The 13,061-nt window shown below is 38.8% G+C and overlaps 1 protein-coding gene across 1 annotated transcript in view; it reads right to left on the bottom strand.

The window, feature by feature from the left end:
- The window catches only part of ANKRD31 (ankyrin repeat domain 31), a 134,478-nt gene that overhangs the window by 83,117 nt on the left and 38,300 nt on the right, over positions 1-13,061 (bottom strand). The window lies entirely within an intron of this gene.

Below are 13,061 nucleotides of genomic sequence, written 5' to 3'. Positions count from 1 at the left end.
TCTACAGATGATCATGTGACTTGTGACTAAAGACTGTTTTCTTTCAATGAGCAAAAGAAGTAGTGAGAACAGACTTTCCTATCTCACTTCTGATCTTGGGGGAAAGCACTAAGTCTTTCACCATTATGTATGAGAGCTGTGTATCTTCTTGTAGATGCCCTTTATCAGGCTGACCCAATTCCCCTCTATTATAAATTTGCTGAGTTTTTAACCAGTAATGGATATTAGGTATTACCAAAATCTTTCTCTGCATCATCTACTGAGGTAATCATATGATTTTTCTTTTAGCTTATTAATATAACAAATTACAGTGTTTGACTTTCAAATGTAAAGTCAACCCAACATTCCTGTGATAAATCTCACTTGGTTACAATGTACATATGCACATATGTTGCATATGATTTGCTAAAATTGTTTAGATTTTTGCACCTCTGCTTATGAAGGATACTGAACTGCAGTTTTCTGTTCTTGCAATGTCTTTGATTTTTCTATCAGTTTAATGGTGACCTCATAAGAGGAGCTGGAAACAGTTCCTCATCGTCAGGTTTTTGGAAGAGTTTGTGAAAAACTCTTTCCTGGCTTCCCTGGTGGCTCAGAGGGTAAAGCATCTGCCTGCAATGCGGGAGACCTGGGTTTGAACCCTGGGTCGGGAAGACCCCCTGGAGAAGAAAATGGCAACCCACTCCAGTATTCTTGCCTAGAGAATCCCATGGATGGAGGAGCCTGTTAGGCTACAGTCCACAGGGTCGCAAAGAGTCAGACACGACTAAGCAATTTCACTTCACTCATTTTGTGAAGAACTGGTATTATTTCTTCCTTAGTTGTTTGGCAGAATTCACTATTGAAGGTATAATGGATTGAAGTATATTCTCACAAAATTCATGTGTTGAAGCCCTAATATAATAGGGTTGGCATCTTTATAAAAATGGAAGACACACTAACGCTCTCTGCACACACAAAAAAGTCACTGCAGGAAGGCACTGTCTGAAAGCCAGGAAGAGAGGTCTCAGCAGAAACAGAATATTGTAGCACCTTAATTGTGGATTTTCAGCCTCTAGAACTATAAGAAAATAAGTTTCTGTTGTTTAAGCCACCCAGTTCGTAGTACTCAGCTATGTTAGCCTTAGCCAACTAAAGCCTCTTGATGAAAGTGAAAGAGGGGAGAGAAAAGTTGGCTTAAAGCTCAACATTCAGAAAACTAAGATCATAGCATCTGGTCCCATCACTTCATGGGAAATAGATGGGGAAACAGTGGAAACAGTGTCAGACTTTATCATTTTGGGCTCCAAAATCACCACAGATGGTGACTGCAGCCATGAAATTAAAAGATGCTTACTCCTTGGAAGGAAAGTTATGACCAACCTAGACAGCATACTGAAAAGCAGAGACATTACTTTGCCAACAAAGGTCCGTCTAGTCAAGGCTATGGTTTTTCCAGTGGTCATGTATGGACATAAGAGTTGGACTGTGAAGAAAGCTGAGCGCCAAAGAATTGATGCTTTTGAACCGTGGTTTTGGAGAACTCTTGAGAGACCCTTGGACTGCAAGAAGACCCAACCAGTTCATTCTAAAGGAGATCAACCCTGGGTGTTCTTTGGAAGGAATGATGCTAAAGCTGAAACTCCAGTTCTTCGCCACTTCATGCCAAGAGTTGACTCATTGGAAAAGACTGATGCTGGGAGGGATTGGAGGCAGGAGGAAAAGGGGATGACAGAGGATGAGATGGCTGGATGGCATCACCAACTCGATGGATGTGAGTTTGAGTGAACTCCAGGAGATGGTGATGGACAGGGAGGCCTGGCGTGCTGCGATTCTTGGGGTCGCAAAGAGTCAGACACGACTGAGTGACTGAACTGAACAGGAGGCATCTTGGCCTAGAAGTTTTTTTGGTTTGTTGTTGTTTGTTGATTTGCTTTTTGGTGGGGAAGTTTTGAAATAAAGATGCAATTTACTTAGTAGATTTGTTATTACTCAGGTTGCCCATTGGTTTATAATACTTATGTCTGTCAAGGGATTTGTCCATTTCATCTGATGCATTGGCAAAAAGTTGTTCATAATATTCCCTTATCATCCTTTTGCATATCTGTAGACTAGGTCATGATGTCACCTCTCTTACTTCTGACGTTGGTAATCTGTGCTTCTATTTTTTTTCCTGGTCAGTTTGAGAAAGGTTTATCAATTTTACTGATCTTCTCCAAGATTAGTTTTATTGATTTTCCTTATTCTGTTTTCAATTTCATTGATTTTTGCTTTACCATTGTTTTCTCCTTTACTATTTCCTTTCCTCTGTTTACTCTGGATTTCATTCACTCTTTTTTTTTTTTTTTTTCTAGTTCCCTTAAGTTAGAAGCTGGTATCACTGATTTGAGAGGGTTCTTTATTTCTAACAGGCATTTAGTACTACAATTCCCCCATCACTCTTTTCATGACATCTTCATGAAATTAGCTGACTGTTATTGACTATTAGCATTAGTTGACTAAGGCTAACATAACTGAGTACTACAAACTGGGTGGCTTAAACAGAAACTTATTTTCTCATAGTTCTAGAGGCTGAAAGTCCACAATTAAGGTGCTACAAAATTCTGTTTCTGCTGAGACCTCTTCCTGGCTTTCAGACAGTGCCTTCCTGCAGTGACTTTTTTGTGTGTGCCACGTTGTATTTTCACTCTATTTTAGTTAAACATATTCTCAAATTTCCTTTAAATTTCTTTGACCCATGGGTTATTTTAAAGTGTGCTACTTACTTTCCAAATATCTCAAGATTTTATACAGATCTGTTACTGATCTTCCATTACTTCTATTTGCAATTATAAAAAACACTTTATGATATTAATCCTTTTATATTTATTGATACTTCTTTTATGGTTCAGCATATAAACTATCTTGATAAATATTCTGAGTGCACTTGAAAAGAATGTGTTATCTTCTGACCTTGAGGGGAAAGTTACACAGATGTTAAACAGACCAAGCTGTCTGACAGCGTTCTTTGAATCCCCTCTATCCTTACTGTCCACTTGGGTCATTATAATGAGTTAATGATCACTGAAGACTGGCATTAAAATCACTGACTATAATTGTGGATTTGTCTATTTCTTCTTGCACTTTTATCAGTTTCCGCTTCATGTATTTTGAAACTCTGTAACTGTTTACTTCAGATAGATAACCAGGAGTGGAATTGCTGGATGATACTTTTTGAGGACTCTCCATACTGTTTCCATAGTGACTGCACCAATTTACATTTCCCAACAACAGTGCAGTGTTTCCTTTTCTCAACAACCTCCCTACCACTTGTCATTTACTGTCTTTTTGATAACAGCCATTTTAACAGGGGTGAGATGATATCTCATTGTGGTTTTGACTTGCACTTCCCTGATGATTTGTGACGTGGAGCACCTTTTCATGTGTCTGTGGCCATCTATATGTCTTCTGTGGAATAACGTCTATTCAGATCCTCTGTCAAAACACTTAACTAGAAAAGATGTATGCACCCTTACGTTCACTGCAGCATCTTTAGAGATATAGAAGCAACCTAACTGTCCATTAACAGACGAATGGGTAAAGCTGTGACATGTGTGTACGATGGAATATTGCTGTTGCTCGCTGCTCAATCATGTCCTACTCTTTGCGACCCCATGGACTGCAACATACCAGGCTTCCCTGTCCTTCTCTGTCTCCAACAGCTTGCTCAAACTCATGTCCATTGAGTCAATGATGCCATCCAACCATCTCACCCTCTGTCGCCTCCTTCTCCTCCTGCCCTCAATCTTTCCCAGGCTCAGGGTCTTTTCCAGTGAGATGGTTCTTCACATCAAGTGGCCAAAGTATTGAAGCTTCAGCTTCAGCATCAGTCCCTCTGATGAATATTCAGTGTTGATTTCCTTTAGGACTGACTGGTTTGATCTCCTTGCTGTCCAAGGGACTCTCAAGAGTCTTCTCCAGCACCACAGTTCAAAAGCATCAATTCTTCAGCACTCAGTCTTCTTTATGATCCAACTCTCATATCCACACGTGACTACTGGAAAAACCGTAGCTTTGACCATACGGACCTTTGTGGGCAAAGTGATGTCTCTGCTTTTTATGATCACATGGATCACAGTCTTGTGTACCTCAATGAAACTATGAGCTATGTCATGTAGGGCCACCCAAGATGGAAAGGTCATGGGGGAGAGTTCTGACAAAACATGGTCCATTGGAGAAGGGAATGACAAACCACTTCAGCATTCTTGCCTTGAGAACCCCATGAACAATATGAAAAGGCAAAAATGGAGTATTACTCAGCCATGAAAAGAGTGAAATCTTCCCATATGCAACAACATGGGTGGACATAAAGGGTATTAGGTGAAATAAGTCAGACAGAGAAAGACAAATACTGCACAATTTCCCTTATATATGGAATCTAAAAGACAAAACAAATGAACAAACGTAACAAAACAGAAACAGAGTCACAGATTCAGAAAGCCAACAGGTGGTTGCCAGAGTGGAGGGAGTGAGGGGACGAGAGACACAGGTAAGGGGTCCTAAGAGGTACAAAACTCCAGCTGCAAAATAAAGGAGGCCCAGGTATAAGTGTTGGAGAAGGCAACAGCACCCATTCCAGCACTCCTGCCTGGGAAATCCCAGGGACGGAGGAGCCTGGTGGGCTGCAGTCCGTGGGGTCGCTGGGAGTCAGACGCGACTGAGCGACTTCATTTTCACTTTTCACTTTCATGCACGGGAGAAGGAAATGGCAACCCGCTCCAGCGTTCTTGCTGGAGAATCCCAGGGACGGAGGAGCCTGGTGGGCTGCCGTCTCTGGGGTCGCACAGAGTCAGACATGACTGAGGTGACTTAGCAGCAGAAGGTATAAGTGTACAGTGTGAGAATACAGTAATATGTAATATCTTTGTATGGTAAAAGATGGTATCTAGACTTATCATAATGATCAATTTAAAAAGTATAGAACCACTGAATCACTATGAAGCCAATGCAAAGTTGAGGTCATTACACTTCAAAAATAAACAAGCAAATAAACAAACTCATTAGAAAAGAGACCACATTCGTGGTTATTGGGAGTAAGGGGAAGGGGTTGGGGGAATTGCATCAAGGAAGTCAAAAGGTACAAACTCCCCGTTATAAGTAAGTACTACGGATATAATGTACACTATGATAAATATAATTAACACTGCTGCATATTATGTGTGAAAGTGGTTAAGAGTAAATCCTAAGACTTCTCAACACAAGAAAAAAAAATTTTTTTCTATTTCTTTAATTTTGTATCTATATAAGATGATGGATGTCCACTAAACTTACTGTGGTAATCATTTCATGATATACATAATGTCAAATCATTATGTTGTACACCTTAAATTTATACCAAGCTGTATGTCAATTATATCTCAACAAAACTGGAAGAAAAAAGAGAGAAAAATTATTTAGAATTATTACGTACTCTTGGGGAAGAGTTCTCCCTGTAGCTCAAACGGTAAAAACTCTACCTGTGATGCAGGAGATCAGGGTTTGATCCCTGGGTCAGGAAGATCCCCTGGAAAAGGGAATGGCACCCCACTCCAGCACTCTTGCCTGGAAAATCCCATGGACGGAGGAGCCTGGTAGGCTGCAGTCCATGGGGTCGCACAGAGTCAGACACGACTGAGTGACTTCACTTTCACTTCTCACTCTCATGCATTGGAGAAGGAAATGGCACCCCACTCCAGCATTCTTGCCTGGAGAATCCCAGGGACGGGCGAACCTGGTGGGCTGCCGTCTCTAGGGTCGCACAGAGTCACACACGACTGAAGCGACTTAGCAGCAGCAGAGTGACTCACACACACACACACACACACACACACACACACACACACACTTAGAGAAGTAACCCCTGCATCGTTATGAAATAACTTTATCCCTGCTAAGATTCTTTGTTCTAAAATCTACTCTGTCTGGTACTAATGATGTATTATATAATGTATACAATTCATAATATATGCTGTTCTATATAACAGTATATAGTGACTTCAGTCATCTTCTAATTTGTGCGGTAAGATAAATAATGGTCCTCCAAAGATGTCCATATCTTTTTTTTGAGAGTTGCAATATTTTATTTTATATAAACATGTATCTATTCTTTTTCAAATTCTTTTCCCATTTAGGTTGGTATATTATGTCTAGCAAAGTTCCCTGTGCTATACAGTAGGACTTTGTTGGTTATCCATTTTAAATATACTAACGTGTACAGTTCCATCCCAAACTCCCTAACTACCCCATCCCCCCACTCTTTCCCCTGGTAACTTTAAGTTTGTTCTCTAAGTTTGTGAGTCTGTTTCTGTTTTATACATGAGTTCATTTTTATCATTTCTTTTTTAGATTCCATATATGAGATATCATACAATATTTCTCTTTCTCTGACTTACTTCACTCAGGGTGACAATTTCTAGGTCTATCCATGTTGCTGCAAATGGCATTACTTCATTTGTTTTAATGGTTAAGTAATATTCCATTGTATATATGTACCACGTCGTCCTTATCCATTCCTTTGTTGATGAGTATTAAGTTGTTTCCATGGCTTAGCTATTGTAAACAGTGCTGCAATGAACACTGGGGTGCATGAATCCTTTCAGACCATGTTTTTCCCCCAATGTGTGTCCAGGAGTAGGATTGCAGGGTCATATGGTAGCTGTTTTTAGTTTTGAAAGCAACCTCCATACTGTTCTCCATAGTTCAGTTCACTTTGGTCACTCAGTCATGTCCAACTCTTTGCAACCTCATGGACTGCAGAACGCCAGGCTTCCCTGTCCATCACCAACTCCTAGAGCTTGCGCAAACTCATGTCCATTGAGTCAGTGATGCCATCCAACCATCTCATCCTCTGTCATCCCCTTCCCCTCCCGCCTTCAATCTTTCCCAGCATCAGGGTCTTTTCCAGTCAGTCAGTTCTTCACACCAGGTGGCCAAAGTATTGGAGTTTCAGCTTCAACATCAGTCCTTCCAATGAATACTTAGGACTGATTTCCTTTAGGATGGACTGGTTGGATCTCCTTGCAGTCCAAGAGACTCTCAAGAGTCTTCACAAACACCACAGTTCAAAAGCATCAATTATTTGGTGCTCAGCTTTCTTTATAGTCCAACTCTTACATCCATACATGACCACTGGAAAAACCATAGCTTTGACTAGATGAACCTTCATTGGCAAAGTAATGTCTCTGCTTTTTAATATGCTGTCTAGGTTAGTCAGAGCTTTTCTTCCAAGGAGCAAGCATCTTTTAATTCCATGGCTGCAGTGATTCTGGAGGTCCCCAAAATAAAGTCTGTCACTGTTTCAACTGTTTCCCCATCTATTTGCCATGAAGTGATGGGACTGGATGCCATGCTCTTAGTTTTCTGAATGTTGTGTTTTAAGTCAACTTTTTCACTCTTCTCTTTCACTTTCATCAAGAGGCTCTTTAGTTCTTCTTCGCTTTCTGCCATAGTGGCTATACCAATTTGCATTTCCACCAATAGTGTTGGAGGTTCCCTTCTCTCCACTCTCCCTCTAGCACTTACTGTTTGTAGATTTTTTGAAGATAGCCATTTTGACTGGTATGAAATGATATCTCACTATAGTTTTGATTTGCATTTCTCTTAATAATTAGTGACACTGAACATTTTTTCATGTGCCTCTTGGCCATCTGTATGCCTCCTTTGGAGAAATGTCTATTTAGCTCTTCAGCCCATTTTTTGATTGGTTTGTTTGTTTTGATGATATTATGACACATGAGCTATTTGTAAATTCTGGAGACTAATCCCTTGTTGGTCACATCATTTGCGAATATTTCCTCCCAATCTGTTGTTTTGCTTACAGCTTCCTTCATATCTTAATCCCCCAAACCCTGAGAATGTTCTCTTATAGATAGCAAAAGAGACTTTGCAGATGTGATTAAGGATCTAGGGAAGAGAATCTTACCATGGATTATCTGGGTATCTACACAATCACAAGAATTCTTTAAAGATGAAAGGGTTGGTGGGAATGTAAATTGGTGTGGCCATTGTGCAAAAGAGTATGGAGATTTCTCAAAAAAATAAAAATAGAACTACCACATGACCCAGTAACTCCAATCCTGGGTATACACATGAAAAAAACAACAATATTTAAAAAGATACATGTACCCCAATGGTCATAGTAGCATTATTTATAATTGCCAAGATATGGGAGCCACCTAAGTGTCCATCAACAGATGAATGGATAAAGGACATGTGGTATGCATATACAATGGAATATTACTCAGCCATTGTTGTTTAGTTGCTCAGTTGTATGAGACTCTTTGCGATCCCATGGAGTGTAGCCCACCAGGCTTCTCTGTCCATGGGACTTCCCAGGCAAGAATACTGAAGTAGGTTACCATTTCCTTCTCAAGGAGATCTTCTGGACCCAGGGATCAAACCTACTTCTCCTACATTGCAGGTGGATTCTTTATCCCTGAGCCACTGGGAACTCAGCCATTAAAAGGAACTAAATTTTACCATTTGCAGGAATATGGATGGACTTGGAGACCATTATGCTAAGTGAAATAGTCAGAAAGAGAAAGATAAATACTGCATGGTATCCTTCTTATGTGAAGTGTAAAAAATACAAAAAACTAATGACTATAACAAAAAGACTCACAGATACAGAGAACAAACTAGTTATCAGTGGGGTGGGGAGGGGCAATATAGGAGTGGGGAGTGGGAAGTACAAGCTACTGGGTGTATGACAGGTCACAAGGATATGCTGTACAATATGGAGAATATAGCCAGCATTTTGTATTAACTGCAAATGGAGTATAACCTTTAAATTTTGTATTAAAATTAAACACAGAGGAAAGCAAAAAGATTAAAAGAGGGGAAGGCAAAGTGACAAGAGAAGCACAGATTGGACAGATGTAGCCAGCAGCAACAGCAGCAGCAGCCAGCAGCAAAGGAATGCCATAGCCTCCAGCAGCTGGAAGGGAAAGGAACACATTTTTCGCTGAGCAGAGAAGGAACCAGCCCTGCTGAGACCTTGGTTTTAACTCCCAGCACTCATTTGGACTTCTGACTTCAGGACTGTAAGAGAATGAATTTGTATTAAGTCACAAACTTTGTTGTAAATTGTTATCACCATAGGAAACTAATACAACTGATGCTAGCAAAGTATATTTTCCCTCTATTCTTTTCATTTTAACCTATTTATGCATTTATATTTCAAATATGTTTCTGAAAGTAAGCATATAGTTTAGTCTTGCTTTTTACCCAATATAACAACTCTGCCTTTTAACTGAGAGTGTCTTAATCATTTATATTCAGTGTGATTGTTAACGTATGGTTGGGTTTGAGAGTATCATCTTATTATTTTTTTTCAGTTTTTCTCATCCGTTATTTATTTCCTTTTCCCTCTTCTACCTCCTTTTGGATTAAAAATGAATATTTTTGTTAATCCATTATATCATCTGTGTTGACTTTCACTGTGATTAGTTATTTGTTAAAATGTTTTTTTCAGGGTTTATAGTGTATCTTCAACTTATCATGAGTGAGTGAGTAAGGGAAAGTCACTTAGTTGTGTCCGATTCTCTGCGATGCCATGGACTGTAGCCCACCAGGCTCTCCTCTGTCCATGGGATTCTCCAGGCAAGAATACTGGAGTGGGTTGCCATTCCCTTCTTCATCAATTTATCACAGTCTACCTCCAAATGATATCTCCTTACATAAATTTTACAGTGGTATACTTCCATTTCTCCCCTAAAAGTCTTTTTATGTTATTATTGCCAGGCATTTTACTTTTATGTACACTTAAAATCTCATAATCAATTGTTATTTTTGTTTAAATAGTCAATTATTCTTTAAAATTGATTAATAAGAAAAAAATCTGCATTTTTATCCATCAGTTTAGTCGCTCAGTCATGTCCAACTCTTTGCAACCCCACAGACTGCAGCACACCAGGTTTCCCTGTCCATCACCAACTCCTAGAGCTTGCACAAACTCATGTCCATTGAGTCAGTGATGCCATCCAACCATTTCATCCTGTCATCCCCTTGTCCTCCTGCCTTCAATCTTTCCCAGCATCAGGGTCTTTTCCAGTGAGTCAGTTCTTCGCATCAGGTGGCCAAAGTATTGGAGTTTCAGCTTCAACATCAGTCCTTCCAATGAATACTTAGGACTGATTTCCTTTAGGATGGACTGGTTGGATCTCCTTGCAGTCCAAGGGACTCTCAAGAGTCTTCACAAACACCACAGTGTAAAAGCATCAATTATTTGGCGCTCAGCTTTCTTTATAGCCCAATTCTCACATTCATACATGACTACTGGAAAAAACATTGCCTTGACTAGACAGACCTTTGTTGGCAAAGTAATCTCTCTGCTTTTTAATATGCTGTCTAGGTTGGTCACAGCTTTTCTTCCAAGGAGCAAGCGTCTTTTAATTTCATGGCTGCAGTCACCATCTGCAGTGACTTTGGAGCCCAGAAAAAGAAAGTCTGTCACTGTTTCCATTGTTTCCCCATTTATTTGCCATGAAGTGATGGGCCGGGATACCATGATCTTAGTTTTCTGAATGTTGAGTTTTAAGCCAGCCTTTTCTCTTTCCTGTTTCACTTTCATCAAGAGGCTCTTTAGTACCTCTTCGCTTTCTGCCATAAGGGTGGTGTCATCTGCAGATATGAGGTTATTGATATTTCTCCCTGCAATCTCGATTTCAGCTTGTGCCTCATTCCACATGATGTACTCTGCACAGAACTTAAATAAGCAGGGTGACAATATACAGCCTTGATGTACTCCTTTAAGTCTGTTGTTCCAGTTCTAACTACTGCCTCTTGACCTGCACACAGGTTTTTCAGGAGACAGGCAAAGTGGTCTGGTATCCCCATCTCTTTAAGAATTCTCCACAGTTTGATGGAATAATTTTTATACATATAGTTAACAAGTCCAACGATCTTCAAGGTGTAAATGTAGATTTCCATTGAGTGTCATCTTTCTACTGCCTGAAGAATGTCATTTAAAATTTCCTATAATACGGGTCTGCTGATGATGAGTCCTTTCAGCTTTTGTGTGTCTAAAACTATTTCACCTTCATTTCTGAAAGATATTAAGTTGGGTATGGAATTCTAGGTTCTAGGTATAGAATTCTAGGTATAGAATTTTTTTTAGTACTTTAAAACTGCTGCTTGCATTGTTTCCAACAAGAAATTTGAGTCACTCTTATTACATGAAAAAAAAATAGCTTTTTTTCCTTATCCACATATTTATAGTCTTCTGATTTCATAAATGACTGACTATTATTTAATTGGTTATATTGTAGTTTGTTAACTATTCAATTTAGGTTGTTTCTAAGTCATTCTATTATAGCAAACAACGCCGCGATGAACATCCTTATAAAATATACCTACGTATTTGAGTAAACATAGCCATAGAATAAATCCCTCTAAGTAGAATTGCTGATTCAAAAGAATTGTGATTTAAACTTCTGATGAAGATCAGTAAACAACCCTGTAAAAAGACTGAACACACACTATTATCAAAACCATACTTTGCTGCAGTCCTGTCACTGAGAATTCTCAAATGTTTACTGGCATTCTCTTAGGTGAAAATTACACCTCTTAATTTGCATTTTGTTAAATGTGAATGAGATGCTAATCTTTTCAACTATTTATGTATTTTTTTTCTGTGAATTCCTTGTTCATATCCCTTACCTATGTTCTTTATAGTTAACTGTTTGTAAGAGGTTTTTGCATACAATTATAATTAACTCCTTGTCATTGTTGTTAATATTTCTTCTGTGTTTGATGACTGATTTTCTTTAGGATATTTTTCCATACAATTTTTTTTAAATGAATGTAGTCAATTTTATCATCCTTTTCCCTCTTGGCTTCTGGGTTTGAGTTGTTCTACACAAAGGTTTTTCCAAGATTGGAAAAAGATTCACTTGTCTTTTCTTCTAGGACATTTTTTTTTAACTTTCTGGCCAAACAGGAATTAAATTTGGTATAAGGAATAATATAGGGATCCAGTTTTGTGTTTTTCACGACTTATTGCTTAGTGTTCTCTGCCACCAATTTTAGATGCCATATTTATCACAGACCTGACCCCATATTCCCACTGTATCTGGCTTCTACATCTAAACACTTTATTCTGCTTCATTGATTTATCTGTTGATTCTTGTGCCAGTATCAAATTATTTTAATTTTTACTGCTTTTCTAATTGCTTTCATATTATGTAGAGCTGGTTTGTTCCTCTCTATTCTTCCTTTGCTTTTATTTTTTTTCAGAATTTTCTTGGCTAGTTTTTATATTTACTTTTCCAATTGAAATTTTATATTATTCTCAAGCTAGCCTCCAGTCCTATAAAGCAAAAAAAAAAAAAAAAAAAAAAACAATTAACAAATACACAAAATCTGTTTCTGACTGCACTGCCATGCATTTACAGAATAATTTAGGGAGAAGTTTCTTACAATACTGAATCTTTATTGTCAAGAATACAGTTCTTCTTTCCATTTATTCATCTTTTTTATATTCTTCAGCATAATTTTTACACTGTCTTCATGAAGGCATGGCACAATGACAACCCACTCCAGTACTCTTGCCTGGAAAATCCCATAGACAGAGGAGCCTGGTGGGCTGCAGTCCATGGGGCGCAAAGGGTTGGACATGACTGAGCGACTTCACTTTCACTTTTCACTTTCATACATTGGAGAAGGAAATGGCAACCCACTCCAGTGTTCTTGCCTGGAGAATCCCAGGGATAGGGGAGCCTGGTGGGCTGCCATCTATGGGGTCGCACAGAGTCGGACACGACTGAAGTGACTTAGCAGCAGCAGCAGCACGTAAGTAGGTATTTTCTCACTTTTGTAACTATTGTAAATGGGTTCTTCTTTTATATTTTGAAAATGTGTAATATATATATGAAAGATATTTGTCATCTTTTGTTTTATTACAAAACAAAGGTTACATGTTTTTAAAGCTTTTTAGCTGGAAATAATTTCAGATTTATAAAACAGTTTAAAAATAAAACAAAGGCTCCACCTATTGTTAACATTTTGCCACCACTTAAATCATTCTCTCTCTCTCTTTATATATACATGCACACAGACATATATAC

This window comes from Capra hircus, chromosome 10, assembly GCF_001704415.2.
Source record: "Capra hircus breed San Clemente chromosome 10, ASM170441v1, whole genome shotgun sequence".
In the NCBI taxonomy this organism is placed as follows: domain Eukaryota; kingdom Metazoa; phylum Chordata; class Mammalia; order Artiodactyla; family Bovidae; genus Capra; species Capra hircus.
This window is presented reverse-complemented; position numbering and strand designations above follow the sequence as displayed.